The sequence below is a fragment of the Saimiri boliviensis genome, chromosome 7 (assembly GCF_048565385.1).
Source record: "Saimiri boliviensis isolate mSaiBol1 chromosome 7, mSaiBol1.pri, whole genome shotgun sequence".
Classification (NCBI taxonomy): Eukaryota; Metazoa; Chordata; class Mammalia; order Primates; family Cebidae; genus Saimiri; species Saimiri boliviensis.
Genome location: NC_133455.1, coordinates 82,219,306 through 82,236,982, shown reverse-complemented (window position 1 = coordinate 82,236,982; position 17,677 = coordinate 82,219,306). Strand labels below are relative to the sequence as shown.

Here is a 17,677-nt window from a genome sequence, read left to right as displayed (position 1 = left end):
AGAGCAGCATCATATAAGGATAGTTAATGATTTATAGAGTGCTTACTGTGTGCCGGCTGCCCTTCTAGGGACTTTGCATAACTTAAGTCCTTTATTTCTCAAAATAATCCTATGAGTGAAGTCCTGTGTTTATTTTCCTTTCATAATGTGGAAATTGAGGCACGGAAGCACACAGGAACATGCCCGAAGTCATACAGTAGGGGTGGTGTTGGGACATGAACCTATGTAGCCTGGCTTTAGGCTCTGTGCCTTTAACTATTATACTCACTGATTATTTTTATAGATAAGCACTGTTCCATGTGATTTTAAAAAATCATTCTAAGGGTATATTTGTTTTCTATTGGTTTGTAACAAATTATCAATATTTTAGAATCTTGAAACAACATGCTGTTATTATTTTACAAGTTTCCATGGATCAGGAGTCCAGGCTTGGCCTAACTGGGTCCTCAGGTCAGGGTTTCACAAAGCTGCAGTCAAGTGATCAGCTGGGACTATGGTCTCATCTGAGTTTCAAAGTCTTCTTCCAAGCACACAAGCTTAATGGCAAAACTCATTTCCTTGCAGCTGTAGAACCAATGGCAGCTTGTTCCTCCAGTGCCAGCAGGAGAATCTCTTTCTGACACAGTGAAGTCCAAACCCTCTTTAAAAAGCCTTCCAACTAATTAAGTCAAGTCTACCAAGTATAATCTTTCTTTTTGATGAACTTTCCAACCGATTTGGGATCTTAATTATATTTTCCAAATCCCTTCACTTTCACCTATAATGTAATCAAATTATGGCTGGAACAGCTGGGCAGAGATCGTTGGGCTACCCAACAATTCTTCCCAGACAATAGCAGAGTGGGTATGTCTGATCCCTTCTTCCATGAGTGAGGAAGATGGCTAAATACTGATGGTTTCATTAGAATCTGACTCATTAATATCAGCTCATAAAAAATATCTGGGATTTGTTTTTCAGCATTTTATACGTAAAAATTTCCTTCTTTAACTTTTTTTTCTAGAACTCTTTATGCAAGGTTTGTGGCATAAATAAATTAGGATTTTTTTTTGAAAATTATCTTGTAAATTTACTCTGCTGATTAGTTTCCTGAGACAGTTCTTAAAACCACCTTGCCACTTTTGTCCTTTGATCCCCTGTTGGGTAAAAATCAAATTCCTTAGTGTGTGACAACCCAAATCCCTTATGCACTAACCAAACATACCATGTTACCTTAGCTGCTTGCCACTGACTTATCCTCCAGCATTTTGCTCTAAAAAGTGGATATGAAGAAGCGAAGGAGGGAAAGAAGGCAGAGAGATGGTTACTGGATTAAGTTTGAATCTCTCCAGAAGTTTCAAGCAGGTCCCAGGCCCTAAGAATTCATTGATCAGTAAACCATAACCTGCAGTCTTAGCTGGTCTGAGATAATATTCCTTTCCTTAGAAGTTAAAGATTATTTTAACCCTGGGAAGGTATAAACAAATTAGAGAAATATGAGTAAGTAAATTACTTTAAATATGAAAAGCAAAGGTATAAAAATAAGTGTTTTCATCCTGTGTATTCTATTGTTTCCATTATTCCATTTCTCTGCTTCTGAGGTACAATATTATTTACTTATTTATTTAGTGTATTGATTATTAGCTGCCTCCCTTCTTCCCACTCTTTTCCATCCTGTCAAGCATAAGGGTCTACTTTGATTACTGAAGTATTCAAGCATATAGGACAATTCACTGGGGTCTGTTCTTAGGATTTTTGGCTCATTTAAGAAAAATTAGCATATTGGACTTGTAATTATTATTATTATTATTTGCTCTTTGAGCCTAACACAGATTGGAGGACATTTCCAAAGAGGAGGGTGCAAGGGGAGAATGACTCTGTGTGTGTGTGTCTGTGTGTGTGCACCTGTGTGCATGCATGTGTATGCATCTTTTTGCATGCTATGTCATGGCTAAGTCAGCAGGCAGGATTGTCTGTCAGTGTAGGCCCTCTGAGGATGTAAACCCTCTAAGGAATAAATGCATCTGGAGAAATTCCACTTCCTGCAGATTTAACCCAAATTGATTTCAAGAGGGACACAGAGATCTTCCCTCTGGAGAGTAGGCTCAGGCATTATTATTGCCTCCCCCCTTTTAAGTTTTCTGAGGAAGCCGAGAGAAAAATTAGGTGAGAGGGATAATATTTTTGGAATTTCTCCAGACGCATCTTGTTTGTGAGTGAACTAGATTTCTGTCTCTGCAGCTTGTCCACCACGATGGCTTTAGGAGACTACAAACACCACCTCAGAAAGGATATGAAAAGAGAATATGTAAATATTCTTTACAGGTGTGAGAAAGAAGTGGGATGTTTATCCTTCCACACCAGTGGACTGCAAAAAAAGGAGACAGAAAAGAGAATTGGAGAGGCAGGTTTTTAGTATATACATCCTGCTAAGAAAAGTCCAGAGAAGAGTCCAATTTTTCCCTATCACTGTTTGGAGCACTGGGGGTGGGGGGGGGGAAAGACCATAATGGAAGTATGTGAGGTGAGGCAGTAGTGATGGTCTTGATCCTATGGGTTCTGAAAACTTCCTTGAACCTCGACAGGCAGATGTATTGGTGCTAAGAAGACCAGAGAATTGTTAGAGGTCTGAAGATGCGTAGAGGCTGTAGAGAGACAAAAGGCACAACCAGGGGCAGATGGTCAGGACGAGAGGGTGTGCCAGAAAAATGCTCCAACGACCCACATGGACCGAGTGACACCTCAGCTGGGAGGCGACCAAGCCATGCACGGAGAATCCAGAGGGCTCTGGCATGCCTTTCCCTTGCTGCCACATGATTACATCAGCCCCAGCCTCTGGGCAGAGAGGGGAAGCTGGAAATATCCAGCACTGGGGAGGAGAGGAACCTGGGAAGATCCAGAGGAAGCGGGAAGATCCTCTGGGGAGAGAGAGAAAGCTGGAAAGATACAAAAGTAAATGCATCATGGGAGAGGGAGCCAATTTAAAAGAAAAGAGGCTTTAATACTGAATATTGACAAGTATAAGAGTTCTGTCCATGCACTGGTATCCAGTGAGGTGGATGTTTATGAGGAAGAGTAGATCTATTATAGAAAACAAAGAAGCTGCATTTGCTCCAGATATTTGAAGTAGTATTTGAAATTTTTATCCCTACTACCTGAGGGGCATACCTAGCCCACCCAGGTGTGAGGGGGGCATGACTTCAATCTCAATCCAGATCCCTAGGGCAGGGCTTTTTCCAGTACACCTAAGCCTCCTATTTTTGAATGTCAGCAAAGCTTACAAACTGTCCCCATGTATAAACCAAGATAGCCTTGGATACTGCCCAAATTAATATGGATTCTGAAAGCATTAGAGCAAGGGAGGCATTCAAGTTTGGGAAAGGAGGACATTTGTCTGACCTGAGTTCAGGAAAGGAAGGTGATAGGGGACACTTGAGGGGCACATGGGAGATGAGAAGGTGAGCTCTTTCTTGGTGTCACTTCTAGTGTGGACTCACGGAGGTTAATCAGGGGCTCAATGCAAAAAAGAAAAAAGGAAAAAAAGAAAGAGGGTCAGCTTCTATGAACTCACACAGAGCAGGTTGTGGGTGGGCTTTGCCTCTGGGACCCATTCAACTCCATTTGTGTTCCCAAAGATACCACAGCAATAAGAACAGTCTGGATTGAAAGATTCAAAACATGGTTTTCATATGCCCGTTAAACACAGCTGGGGACTTTGTCCCAGAGGAAAAGCCCACCCACATACTAAAAACACATACCCACCTTTCCCACCCTTAGTCCTTATATCTAGAATAAAGATAGACTATTTTGACTACATTGTCAAGATGATTATTTCAGTTCTTCAGTTTGCTTTTACCTACTTAGAGAGACCCGAATGCAGCACATGAAAACATGTGTCTCACTGACACTTTCTGTTGCTTTTCCTTTGTCCCAGAGGCAAAGCCCACCCACGACCTGCCCTGTGTGAGTTCATAGAAGCTGATCCTATTTCTTTCTTTCTTTGCATTGAGCACCTGATTAACCTCCGTGAGTCCACACTAGAAGTGACACTGAGAAAGAGTTGACCTTCTCATCTCCCATGTGCCCAAGTGTCCCTGGTCACCTTTCCTTCCTGATCAGATTCCCCACGCCACCCATTTCTGAAGATGAAAATGAAATCTGACAATAAAAGCCTGATTAAAAAGCTGGAGGCGAGGAAGTAGAAATGAAATAATGAAATATTTTAGTCAGAAATAGTAGAAATGAAATAATGAAATATCTTAGTCAGAGATGGACTCTGGTAGTTTTAAGATAGCAGAGCATTTATATAATGCAATTATGTCTAGTACTATTATAAAACAGTGAAAAAGAAACACTGCAAGTATCTCAAGCATTTTAGAAGAGTGTAAAGCAACATACTAAAAACACGTTCCCACCTTTCCCACCCTTAGTCCTTAAATCTAGAATAAATATAGAGTATTTTGACTAAATAGTCATGATTATTTCAGTTCTCCAGTTTACTTTTACCTGCTTAGAGAGACTTGAATGCAGCATGTGAAAACATGTATCTCACTCATACTTTCTGCTGCACAAATGTAGCATCGGTCATGATTATCCTCAAACCCAGGAGGGCTCCTTTGGTTATAGCAATATCATGTTAATTTCAAATAAGATGCAGTTTCCCTCAAAAGTCCTCATCTATGAAATAAGCTCCACAGACTTTTAAGCAAGTCGGGTAGGTGGGAAATGATATCCTTGTAATAAGTAAGGGGCCATCTCATGCAGAGAACAGAGATAGACCAGTTAGATCTATGTCTAAGATGAATATCTCCTGCCCAGTCAAGTTGTTTCTACATTGGTAAACTATTGGCAGAATTGAAATAATTTTTACATCATTAAAATAAATGATTCATCCCCTTTTCCAGGTATGCACCCTATCAAGTATTTTTAAAAGGGTGAGGTCTTACTTAGGTGAGGAAGAAAATAGAAATGAAAAAGGTGGGAATTGAGGGGAGGGTGGTGAGAGAAATAGGAGAAATTTAAATTATCTGACTCTGAGGTCAAAATACTGTTTATGGGGAGGGTCCATTGACACAATATCAGCAGAATGTGCAGTTTGATTCTCAGTTCTCCAGGGTCATGCTAGATCTGCGCTGTGCACATGTGTGCTCTCTCACTACTCCCCCTGTGACCCACCATGTGCATTTGCTGGTTTAGGAGAAAGACTTGGCCCCTTTTTAGAGAGAAGTTTACTGACTCGCAGACAACTTGAACTCAAGACCTTGTTCTCATTGATACTGGACCAGCTCATTTCTGTTTTGCTAGATAAGATCGCATTAACCAGGCAATATTTTTCCCAAACATCACCAGGAGAGGAAACATCAAAATTAACACTGCCAACCTATTTCAGTGTTTAACCTCAATTAATAATGTAATTAACAAATGTAAGTAAGTTACATTTTTGAGAACATGGTTGAGGATTTTTAAAAAGGCAGTTTTTCCTTCCTACCCTTTTCCTATCCTCGTTTGTCGGTAGCTTATTTTCTTTGGCCCTCAGTGCATGCTGTGAACTCCTTTTCCTCCTGGTCTGATTCAGTAGCAGAATATAAAACCTTTGTTTTTAGGTCTGTGTTCCAATTTGGGTTAGGATTTGAGTTCATTTTTGAAGTAGCCACCTAGAGATTTCAAACCATGGAATCAGAAAATCTCACAAGCAAGTGGGCTTTGTTTGCTCTGTTTCTTAATGTCTTATGCCCTCTGGTGGTAAAATCAAGTGACCTCCTGTATTTTTCTTTGAATTCTCCAAAGCACGATATTTCATTAAAATAAGACAGCTCTCTCCCTTTCTCTGCCATTGTGGTGTATGCAGTTGATTCCATTCCTCACTGTGTCTTCTCACAAGTTTTTTAGTATCAGGTGATTTCTGGCCAAGAAATAAAAGCAAAATCATCCCATTCCCTAGTGGAATCAGATGAAAACTGTAATAAGAACATGTGCAACGCCAAGAGGAGACATTGGAGAAGAACCCAGCTAGGTCAATAAGGACTTGCCCATGAGATGGCATTCAGATTCGTGCTGTCTTGGGGTCACTGGCATCTTGCAATAGCAACTTGAAAATGTTGCCACTATCTGCACTGTCGGACATGTTTTATTGAAAAAATGATTTTTATCTTTGTTTCTGTGCTCTGCAATAGGTTGGTTCCGTAATAAATATGTGAGAACTTTTGTTTGAAAAAAAAGTTAAGACAGCATTCATCCTGATTAGCAAGTTACTGAAAATGTGCATATATATATATATATAAACACACATATATACACATTATATATGTGTGTGTATACCTATGTGTGAGTATATATGTGTGTATGGATGTGTGCAGGTGCTCTGATTTATTTAACTCTAGGAATGTGAGGTAACTATTGAGTAGTGATGAGCCTTGTGGTCTATAAAATGGGCCTATCTTTTATAGAGTAAGGATGCCAGGCCTTTATACCCAGGCTTTTAGAATAGAAATGAAGCTCCCTAAATCTGTTGCCTAGAAAATCATATATCTGTACATAAAATTAAAGAGTAAGATGCCTAAATCCTCTGAAGTAAAATTATAACTACGATTAATTTACAAAAAAATTACTTTATTACCCAGGTCATATTCTCTGAAAACAGGAACAATAGCAGACAAATTAAAACAGTGAGTCAGAGTGAAGGAACATATTGATCTGGGGGACAATTTATGGAATAAATGTGTTTTTCCATATGTATATTTTAAGAATGTATTTAACTTTTTATTCATTTTAAGAGACAAGGTCTACTTTTGTGGCCTAGTCTGGAGGGCAGTAGTGCAATCCTAGCTCACTGCAATCTGAAACTCCTGGGCTCAAGTGATCCTCCCATCTCAGCCTTCTGAACAGTTGGGATGTACAGGTGTGCACCACTATGCCTGGTTAGTTCTACATTTTAATATCTGTAGAGATAGGGTCTCACTATGTTGTCTGGGCTGGTCTCGATACTCCTGGCCTCAAGCCATTCTCCATCCTCTGACCTTAGCCTCCCAAAATGCCGAGATTACAGGCATGAGCCACTGCACACTGCCGACATTTTAATTTTGAGAAGAAAATATATTTTGAAAGGGTGTTAAGTTGTCTCTTCTAAAATGAAGTTTTGTAATCATAGGTATAAAGGTTTTTAAATACCTTTTCTTTCTTTTTAATATGTTTATTACCTTTTTATTTTGAAATAATGTCAGACTAAAAACAAATTGCCAGTAGTACACGGAATTACCATATACCTTTTACTGAACTACTTCAAGTGTTCATATTTTATTTAACCACAGTATAATTTTCAAAATCAGGAAACTAATATTGAGATTAACATTAATATTAATATAATATTAATACACCATTAACCCCAAACCTTCTTTAACTAATTTGCCAATTATCATGTTAATACCTATTTTATAGCAAGGATCCGGGTTATGATTAAGTTAATAATGATTAAATTCAGCTTATACATATTGGAAGGACTATCAAAGAAGTGGTATTATGGGCTTCTCAGTACATATATCCGGCTCCGTTTTGTTGAATATTTCTTATTATTGGTGATGTTAGCCTTGAATACTTGGTTAAGGTGGTGTCTGCCAGACTGTTTCCCTGTAAAGGAACTGTTTTTATCTTTGTATTGAATAAGCACTTTGTAGAGAGAGACTTCAGGACTAGGTAAATATCCTGGTTCTTATATATTGTGCCACTCATCTCCAACTCATGATTTTTTTACTTTAATAATTTATTTGACATTTATTAATTGTAATTCTGCTGTAAAGAAGAGCTTTCCTTTCTCTCCCATTTGCTAGTTATGCCATTACTGATGTATATCAGCATGCAATCATGAATACTTATTTTATTCTATAGGCTATACTCCATTATTATCATAATTTACTTAGTTCTTCAAATTGGCTCCGAATTGACCATTGGGGGCCCCTTCAAGTTGGCTTCTGTGTCCTTTCAACATGTGTCCACGTTTTGTTCTTACTACTTCTTTTCTTTCTGGCACAAGATGTTCCAGGATAATCTTACACAGTACTTTCCCTGCCCCAGCCATGAGATCAGTCATTTCTCAAGGATCCTTGCTTTCTTTTATTAAATAATGTTATTAAGAAACCAAGATCCTGTGTTCATTGCTACTGGTGTCATTACTTTTAGGCCCTCTCATCAGACAAAGGTAGATGAAAATCTGTGTTTGTAATAAACACATGTACATACACATGATCTAAGTCTCTATCTCTGTATCTTCTATCCATCTATCATTTATCTGTTAACATGAGTTCGTACATTTGATTCCTGTTTATCCGTATCTATCTATCTATCTATCTATCTATCTATCTATCTATCTAACATCTTCTATCTATCACCAACAGCTCATACCAATAAATTTGATTTCAGTTCAATACTACAGGGTTAATTCTAGCCTTTCTCCTTTTCTTACTAGTAACTCATTTCTCTAAAAGTAAGAAATCTCCCTCTTGTTATCCAAAGATTATTTACTTATTGAACAATCCTAAAATACATGTCAACTAACCCATGCCTCTTTGGGGCTAGGGAACTTGCAAAGTAATGTATAATGTTTGTGTACATTTCTGCTTGTCTTTGGTCTTATATAATACATACATTGTATTAATAATACATTGGGTTTCAAAGTTACCTTCAGTTTATTCTTTTCTTCCTCATCCCCTTCAGTGTGGTTTGTAATTTAGTTAGGCTCATTTGTTATTGTTTGTTTTGAATTTCAGGTTCTCCCTTCATCCTGCTTGATTTTAGTCCTTTATTTATATTTGCAGTATATGAAACATTATCATGGTTTCTAAAAGTCAGAACTGTACAAAGAGTTACACTCCGAGAAGTGTTTCTCTCCCGCTTCCATCATCCCCTGCACCCCTACTCCTTCCTCTTATCCCTACATATAAGCAATCTTAGTTTCTGGGGTAACATGTGTGCGTATGTGTGTGTGTGTGTGTGTGTGTGTGTGTGTCTGTGTATGTGTGTGTTTTCAGTTTCTCTTTAATAAAAGTTGACACATAATCGATACTCTTTTGCACTTTTTTTTTCTTTTTTACTTAATGTGTTCTGAAAAACAATCCAAATTGGTTCACAGAAATCCTCTATTTCATTTTCTCTTAGAGTCTGTAGAGGTACAAAATTTGTTTAACTCTTCTCTTATGTTTGGATATTCACATTGTTTCCAATATTTTGCAAAAACAAATATGTCACAATTAATAACCCTGCGCAAATGTATTTTTGCCTTATTGGAGGTGTATTTTCTGGGTAAATTCCTAGAAGTGGAATTGCTGAATTAAGATTAAGTGTATATGTAGTTTCTTAAGCATTGCCAAATTTCTCTCTAAAAAGCTTGTACCAGTTGACATTCTCACCAGCAATGTGTGAGGGTATCTCTATCTGTTTGCCATATTTTAAACGTTTTGCCAATCTGATAGGTGAAAAAAATCATATCCCTATAAAGTTTTAATTTGCATTTCACTAGTTATAAGTGTATGGTGTGAAATATGAATCTAAAATCATTTATTTCCAAATAGCTATCCAATTGCCCCAGAACCAGCTATTAAAATTTGCTTGCTCTAATAATTTTATGATGTCACTTATCATATACTAAATTTCAATATGTACCTGAGTCGATTTCTGGGCTTTCTAATTTATTCTGTCAGTCCATTAGCCTATTCATGCACCTACATACCACACTCTTTTAATCATGAAGACTTTATAGTATGCTTTAATGTGTGATACGCCTAGTTCTTCTCCTAGTTTTTCTTTTAAAGTGTTTTCTTGGCTCTTCTTCAGTGTTTTTATATCCTTCAGAAATGCTTTCCTCATCCAGGTTTTGCACATTTCCTTTTAAGTTTATTCAAAAGTGTTTCATGTTCTTTGTTGTTATTATAAATGAGGGTTTTTCTGTTATTACATTTCCTAAATTGTTGTTACTATAAATGTGGATTTTTCTGTTATTACATTTCCTAAATAATCATTATATATATATATATACACATATATAAAATAAGTTCTCTATGTAATGTTTTTATCCTGATATTTTATATTGTAATAACTTATTGTTTTAGTTAATGCCCTTTCTTAACTTTAACCAGAAATACATTTGTATAGTGAGATTTGATTTAATTGTTATAGTAATTAGCTGAATCTGACAAATAAAAGATATACATAGTTTTATTACCATCTTAAAGTAAAGATATTAAGACCTAAGACCAGAATTTTTTTTTTTTTTTTGAGATGGAATCTCACTCTGTTGCCAGGCTGAAGTGCAGTGGCACAATCTCGGCTCACTGCTACCTCCTCCTCCTGGGTTCAAGCAATTCTTCTTCATCAGCCTCCTGAGTAGCTGAGACCACAGGTGTACACCACTACGCCCAGCTAATTTTTGTATTTTTAGTATAGACAGGGTTTCAACATGTTGGGTGGGATGGTCTTGATCTCTTGACCTTGTGATCCACCTGCCTCAGCCTCCCAAAGTGCTGGGATTATAGGCGTAAGCCACCATGCCCAGCCAAGACCAGAAATATTGACAAGTTTGCCCAAGGTCACAGAATAAGCAATGGACAACACTGGTTTTTAAATCAATGTCCTGTGTTATTAACAACTGCATGTTACTCTCTCCTCAAAGCGTGAGCTTTTCTGCTAGCTTCCTGAGCTTTTCTGCTAGCTTCCATTTGAAAGAGGGAAACTAAGTTCATTCTCCATCTGTCTTTGTCTACTTGCAGTTCTGTTATTCATTGTAGGGAAATATGATAGGGCTAGTTCTTCTCCTAGTTTTTTTTAGGAGAAGGGAGCAGAAGGAAGACTGCTGGATGAATAATAGCATTGAAGTGGACCCATAGCTGCATAGATTTAAGAGGGTATATCTTCATTGTACTTTATAGACATAGAAAACTATACAAGATGTAGTTATAAAAATAACAAAATCTCAGCACTGAACATTCAATTTGTTCCCACTATGCAGCAAGTATGATCTTATAAGAATGAAAATGATGTCATTCTCCTTGTTTAAATCTTGCAATAGGTTAAATCTTGCAACGTGAGTTTGTGAATAAAGACAAAACTCATTTACATGACCTCTGCTTTACTACCCAGGCTCAGTTGCATGCCTTGTACTGACTGTTATCATGCAGTATTTTGATCACTTATTTACTACCCTGTCTTGTAAACTCTTGAGGACAGAGGGACTCATTTAATTTTGGACTCCAGATTCTGGTACCATGCCTAACACATAGTAGACACTAATATATGTTTGTTGAGTGAGTGAAAGAATGAAGGAATAAATATTGGTTTCCTACCTTTCTTGATTTCATGGAATATCCTTATCAATTCTTTAGAATATTTTCTTCTTCCCTGCATGAGAAGTGAGTTTTCTCTATCCTCAATATTGGCACCATCATGAGCTGTGAGCTGTCAGGAACCTTTCGAACTTTGAAAAGAAACATCAAATGAGTGATCTGAGATTCTTGTTTCAAAGAAAATAATCAACTGATATGTTTTTTCCTACCACTTATATTTTCTACTCTTTATGGGAATGATTTTGCAGTTGTTGGGATATATAATCCTCAGTCTTTTATAAAATGCAAACTTAAAAGTTTTATTTGAATATCTCACCCTGCCATTTCTAAAAGGCACTTTTCTCTCAAAAGTTTGGTCCAACCCTGGCAATAAATATTTTATAAGTATCACATGTAATCTCTAAACTAGTTTTCTTGACATTTGACAGTAATAAAAGTAATTGTTTCTTGAGCTTCATCTGTGTATCAGACACTCTTGTAAGCATATTATATATAATTTACTTTATTAAACAGATATTAGTTTCACCACTCTATGGATGGGGAAACTGAAGTATAAACAGGTTGGGTAATGCCCAAGTTTCCTTAAACACAGTCAATAATAAAATGAACTGAGATTAGAATTCAGGGGAGCCAATTCAAGAGTCCATACTTTATCTACTGCAGTAGATCACTTTCATCACTCATGATGCTTCATCTTAATGTACCTCCTAGAACATGTAATGTTGTTTGTGTGCTTCATGTACATCTATTTCATCTTCCAGATAAGATCCTAAGAGCTTCTTTTGGAGGAGTGTCTTATTTCTTCAGCCTTACAATGTTTAAAACAGTGCCAGACATATTGTGTGGCCATTTAATATATACTTGCTTAATTGCTTTGAAAACTGTATTTAGGCTGGTCATGGTAGCTCACATCTGTAATTCCAGCACTTTGGGAGGCTGAGGTGGGTGGATCACGAGGTCAGGAGTTCGAGACCAGTCTAACCAACATAGTAAAAACCTGTCTTTACTAAAAATACAAAAAATTAGCTGTGTGTGGTGGCATGCACCTGTAATCCCAGCTACTCGAGAGTCTAAGGCAGGAAAATCGTACGAACCTGGAAGGCAGAAGTTGCAGTGAGCTGAGATCGTGCCATTGCACTCCAGCCTGGGCTACAGTATGATACTCTGTCTAAAAAAAAAAAAAAAGACAAAAAGGAAACTGTGTTTAAATTCTCCTCCTTGTTTTAGGTAATTGTATATAGGTGTTTTAACAAGTTAAGATAAAGCAGCATATTTTAAAAATCCCCAATTTTGTTTACTCAAGAAATAAGTGTATGATTGCAATTATAATAGATATAATAGGAACTCAGTGGGGTAGAAGATCCCCACAACATCCTCCTCCTCCTGTCCTGCCTTACTGTGCTTCCAGGTGGATATAATGATGCACTGATGGATACAAATGAAACTGGGTGCTCTGTGACTTAATTGATTTGTACCAACACTGGTTAATAAAGCGTTCGCTTAACTCATTCTCTGTTATAGCTTCCTCTGCTGAAGGCCATGGCTCTTCTCAGAAGGAAGGATAGGAAGCTTGTTGTCACTGTAGGAAGGTGGAACTGAGTTCTTCTTTAGCCCTAGGACAACCCCAGTTCAGCTTGTGTACAACAACTCTCCTGGGATGATGAATGCCTTCCCCTACTGAAATGCCTCCCAGTGGTTGGAAGGTTAATGTATTTCCCCATGCCATAATGAGTGGGGTTTTGGGGGGAACATGGTGGTCCGAATCACCAACCTTAAGAAAATAATAACTTGTTATTACTGAGACCCTCTGCCCTTTATGCAAATAAACCCCAGCAGGCTACCATTTAGACATGCTAAATTTACTGAATGTATGTTTCCAAATATATGTTGAAAGTTACAGTTCTATTATTTTCCCAAACCTATGTCAAACTCAGGAAGAGTTTGCAAAAGTAAAAATAAAAGGAAATTCTAAAGAAAAATAATTGAGTATATTAAATTTCTTTATCATCTCCATACTATAAGACTATGTCTTCTTAGAAGTTTTGTCACATTATCTTTTTTTTATTAATAAGTACCTTTTGTGCTAATTATTTTGGGTTATAAAAATAACATATGTTCATGGTAGCATTCTTGGAAAATCAGAAACATATTTTTAAGTGTTTAATAATTCATAGTCTCTTCAATGGAAAATTCTCACTGTTAATATTTTGGTGTATTTCCTTTATCTAAATAGATTGATGATAAATAGATTGAAAGATAGAGATGGAATTGTTATCAATATGCACATATACATATAGCTTATTTCCGCTGACTGAGCCTTATCTCATGAACATTTTTCAGATCACTTAAGATTCCTCAATGACCTTTTAGAAATGGTTTAGGATGTGTACTTTATAACTATATAGGGTTCTATTTAATGATCTGACAGTGTTAGATATTTCTATGCTTTCACTGAGATGAACGCCAGATTGCTCTTCTAAATCCTTTTTGAGTGAGAGAAAAGAGTACATCATAAACTGCATTAAAAAACAGAGGGTGATTTTCTAAAGAAACGGAGGAACTTTCATCTGTCCAATGAAATCAGAAATTAAAAAATAAAGAAAAAGAAATTCTTTTCTGTAAAAAGCCCCAGAACCTTGATGCTTATCAGAGCTTATCAAAGTGATTCGAGCCTAATGGGAACCAGTTTGTGTCTGAAATCCCTCTCCACTGCACAAGGACAGGACAGTGACAAAACAACATATTTGTCAGATTTTCTGCTACTTCATTGTCTTAAGCCAAGCGGCAAACATCACAAATATAATTTTGCATGCAGTATTTTGGCTGTTCATGGTGATTAGCAACTGGTGGGAGGACTAAAGGGAGAGAAAATTGGATAAGAAATCAAGGGATGTTTTCTGAACCTTAAAATTGGCACAGTGATTTTATATCTACTTTTGCAAATAATTTACCTTTCTTTGTTGCTGTGCAAAGTCGACACCTGCTTTGAGGTATAGTTACTCAGAGAAAAACAGTGACTAATTTGGTGGCCAAAGTACCATAAACTGAAAGGAATTAGATTAGTCCTAAAAGAAACTAGACTGGGGTATGTAGCAAGAGAAATAAAGATTTCACTTTAGTATTCTGTACAATGGAGCATAAAAGGCTTTTATAGCATGCAAATGTACATTAAAATAGTGCACCTATCAAATTGAATGGATTAAAATATTGCACGTGGGCAAGTATGTAGAGAATTGGATGCTCTCAGTGTTAGGAAAGCACAGAGCAGTTATATAATATCTTCTAAATCTAACAGTCTGTGTGTCCTGCAATGGCTTCTAGGGAAGCTTTGACCTGAGTGCACAGGAAACACGTGCAAGGGCAATGTTGCAGCATCATTCAAGATAGATCTTTTAAACAAGCCAAGATTCTACTAACAACAAAATAGATTGATACATTTTGGAATAATGATTCAGTGGAATACTATGTAGCAGTGAAAATAAAGTTATGTGTATCAACATGGACAAACCTCAAAAATTTAACGGTGAATTACCAAAGCAAGAAATGAAAAGATATGCAAAGCATGTTACCATATAACATCTAGGGACACAAAACAATACTCAGTATTATTTGTAGATGTCTATGGAGTGTAAATACAGAAACATCATGGGAAGATAAGCGTCAAATTGAAAATGTGTTTACTCCTGGAGAGAGAGAGAAGGAGAGAGACAGAGAGAGAAAGAGAATTAGCTTGGAAGGTAGTACATAATTAGCTTCAACTTTATCTTTAACCTTTCATTCCTTGTGAAAAATCTGAAATAACTATGAGAAAATAACTATGAGGTATAACATAACAAAGCTGGATGACAAGCACATGGGCACTTATTATTTCATTCTAGAGAATTTTCTCTGTCCTTGAGCTATTTCATTTAAAACTAAGTTTTCAAGGTCACAGAGCTAAGAGTGGCAGAATTTGTATAGTTTTCTTTTAGGAAGCATTATTTTTGAACCTTTTTAAGGGACTCCCAACTATTTAAAAGAGAGGAGTCATGTGAGGGCGTAGTTGCAGTACAGAGTACTGACTGAGACCTCCCGGTGTGGAGAAGCCAAAGAGCCTTGGCAAAAGTTCTGGGTTTAACACAGTCCATCTTGCTGGCCTTTCTTTGAAGATGCTGTGCCCATTGGCTCAGCAGCCTCAGCTACTAAAACTCTCCCACAAGTGATCTTATTATCCTCATTCATTAAGGTGACAAGCAACAAGATTTTCTCTAGCACTCACATGTGCATCGGGGGTCCGTCTGGATCTAGCCACAGTGGAACATCCCCTGGTCTCCTGAGTGTACCCTGTGAACTGCTGCCCCTCACCTCTACCTTCTCAGGTTCTGCCCATTTTTTAGAGCCAGCCACATCTCACAGCCCCACGGAGGCTGTCCCAGATGCTCCAAGCCTATGCAGTTGCTTCCTTTTCAGAACCATTATAGCAGCTCATCTGCCACTTAGCATGTGCTGTCTTTTATTTTAGGTGTTCTTAAAACCTAAGAATCAATACACTTCAAAGCTAGGAGAGGTTTTACAGAACACATAGTCTAATTTCCTCCTTTTGCTGACGAGAAAATGGAAACCTAGAAATACCTGGTAAATAATAGAACCAAGTCTAGACTCCACCCCACTTTTGCCATTGTCTGGTATCATTTCACTGTGATATGTGTGTCCTGAGAGGATATCGGGTTCTTTCTGGACAGTGACTTGTTTGAATCTGGATCTTTAATAGCCATATATACACGGTGACTTGGTTACACACGGGTGAAAGAGAAATAATTTCTTGTGTAGAACAGAGTTTAAAGTTAAAAAAAATTGTTAATGTATTTCAAACCCTTAGGTATATAAAGTTTCCATTAAAAAAGGATTAGAAAGCTTCTATTGGTCATATAAGATGTTCAGGTGTTTCTATCTTTGTTACCACAAAGAAAACGAATCGCTCTTAACTTTGTTTCCTTAATTCACTGCTAACAGCGAGCTCAGGGAGGATTTATATGGACCAGTTCTGACCATTGTAGGTTAAAGACATTTCTTTGAATTTCAGCAGAGAAACATTCTCCCGTGTAGCCCTTTCAACAGTTACGTTGAAGAAGCTTAACTTTGTAGATACTGTTTTTAATTTCATTTCAGGAAAAAGAGCATTAAGAAGTCAACTTAATACAAAATCATTCAGACGATTTAACTTAATTGGGGCAATATGGATGGGAAAAAATAGAACAAAACAAAAGCAAATGTAAGAGTACATATTTGGAACAGAACCAGTACTGTCAGCAGGAATTATGCAATTACCAGTTTTAATTACATTTAAAAATCACCCCAAATTATCCAAGATCTATGATATATGACATGACTCATTACCTTGAACAACTTCTCTGAATTAATTTTAAAACTGAGTACAGAACCCCTGGCATTTTCTTCCCAACTTGTCCGCCTGTGATCATGTTAAGAAGAAATTTCCTAGAACAGTTCAATCAAAACTTACTGTGAACACTCTCATGACTTGATCAATGTTCTACATGTTCATTTCAGGTTATTCTGAGATCTCAGAAAGGGTTTGTGAGCTTCCTGAAATAGAGGAAGTCTCAGAGGAATTCCTACCCCTGAGCTCAGTGGAGACATTCCAGCTGTATGGGCCTCTTTCCTCCTCCCCACCCCAGCCTTCCTCCCTCCTCTTCCTCCCTCACAGCACAGCTATGACAAACACCGCCCACTTACAGTGGGTTCTCCTAATTCCACCCACAGGAGCTAAAAACCTAAAGAAAACACATTTATTTGTTTAAAAATGTACTTTACAGACAGCATTTTCATGAAACATGTTCTCACCCTCTTTGTGCTAGTTCGCCGCATCTCTTTCTTCCAGAATTGTTCCTTCCCAAATGACTACAGTTTTTGCTGGCATTTCTCTGAAAGTATACTCAAGATCTTTTCAAGAATCAGAAAAGCTACCTGAAATTACAGGCAGTTTCCTGTTGGGCTTACGTTTTGCAGAATCCACGCTTGGTGTGCAGAAGGTGGGCAAGGAGTTAGAAAAAAACAGGAAGCACCTGTGAATGTGTGACTTTATTCCTGGAAGCAGAAGGCTCCCTCTGAGATGGTTCTAGATGCTTCCTGCTGTTTCACCTATGAGCATTTTGCAAGGCCTTTCGGTACATTGGGGGCTATGAACAGGCTTCCAAATGGCAGGATTATTTGGAAAATCTGGAACATGGTGGAACGTCACAGGTTTCCTATTTTTTTCATGCAACTTTCTTTTTTTGTTGTGGGAATATTGATTGATATATATGGAAATGAAGGTAGGCTTTTAATTGCAATGGAGAAGTGAAAACCAAATGAGGATTAGAGATTTGTGTAGCTTT

At 37.4% G+C, this 17,677-nt stretch overlaps 1 long non-coding RNA gene across 1 annotated transcript in view; it reads right to left on the bottom strand.

Annotated features, from left to right (window-relative positions):
* The window catches only part of LOC141585147 (uncharacterized), a 45,777-nt gene extending 28,542 nt beyond the window's left edge, over positions 1-17,235 (bottom strand). Inside the window, exons 1-3 of the long non-coding RNA XR_012518487.1 lie at positions 17,145-17,235; positions 12,398-12,471; positions 11,304-11,434 (exon numbers count right to left, since the gene is read on the bottom strand). This is a non-coding gene — a long non-coding RNA (uncharacterized LOC141585147). The remainder of the gene's footprint in view (positions 1-11,303; positions 11,435-12,397; positions 12,472-17,144) is intronic.
* Between the last annotated feature and the right edge of the window lie 442 nt (positions 17,236-17,677).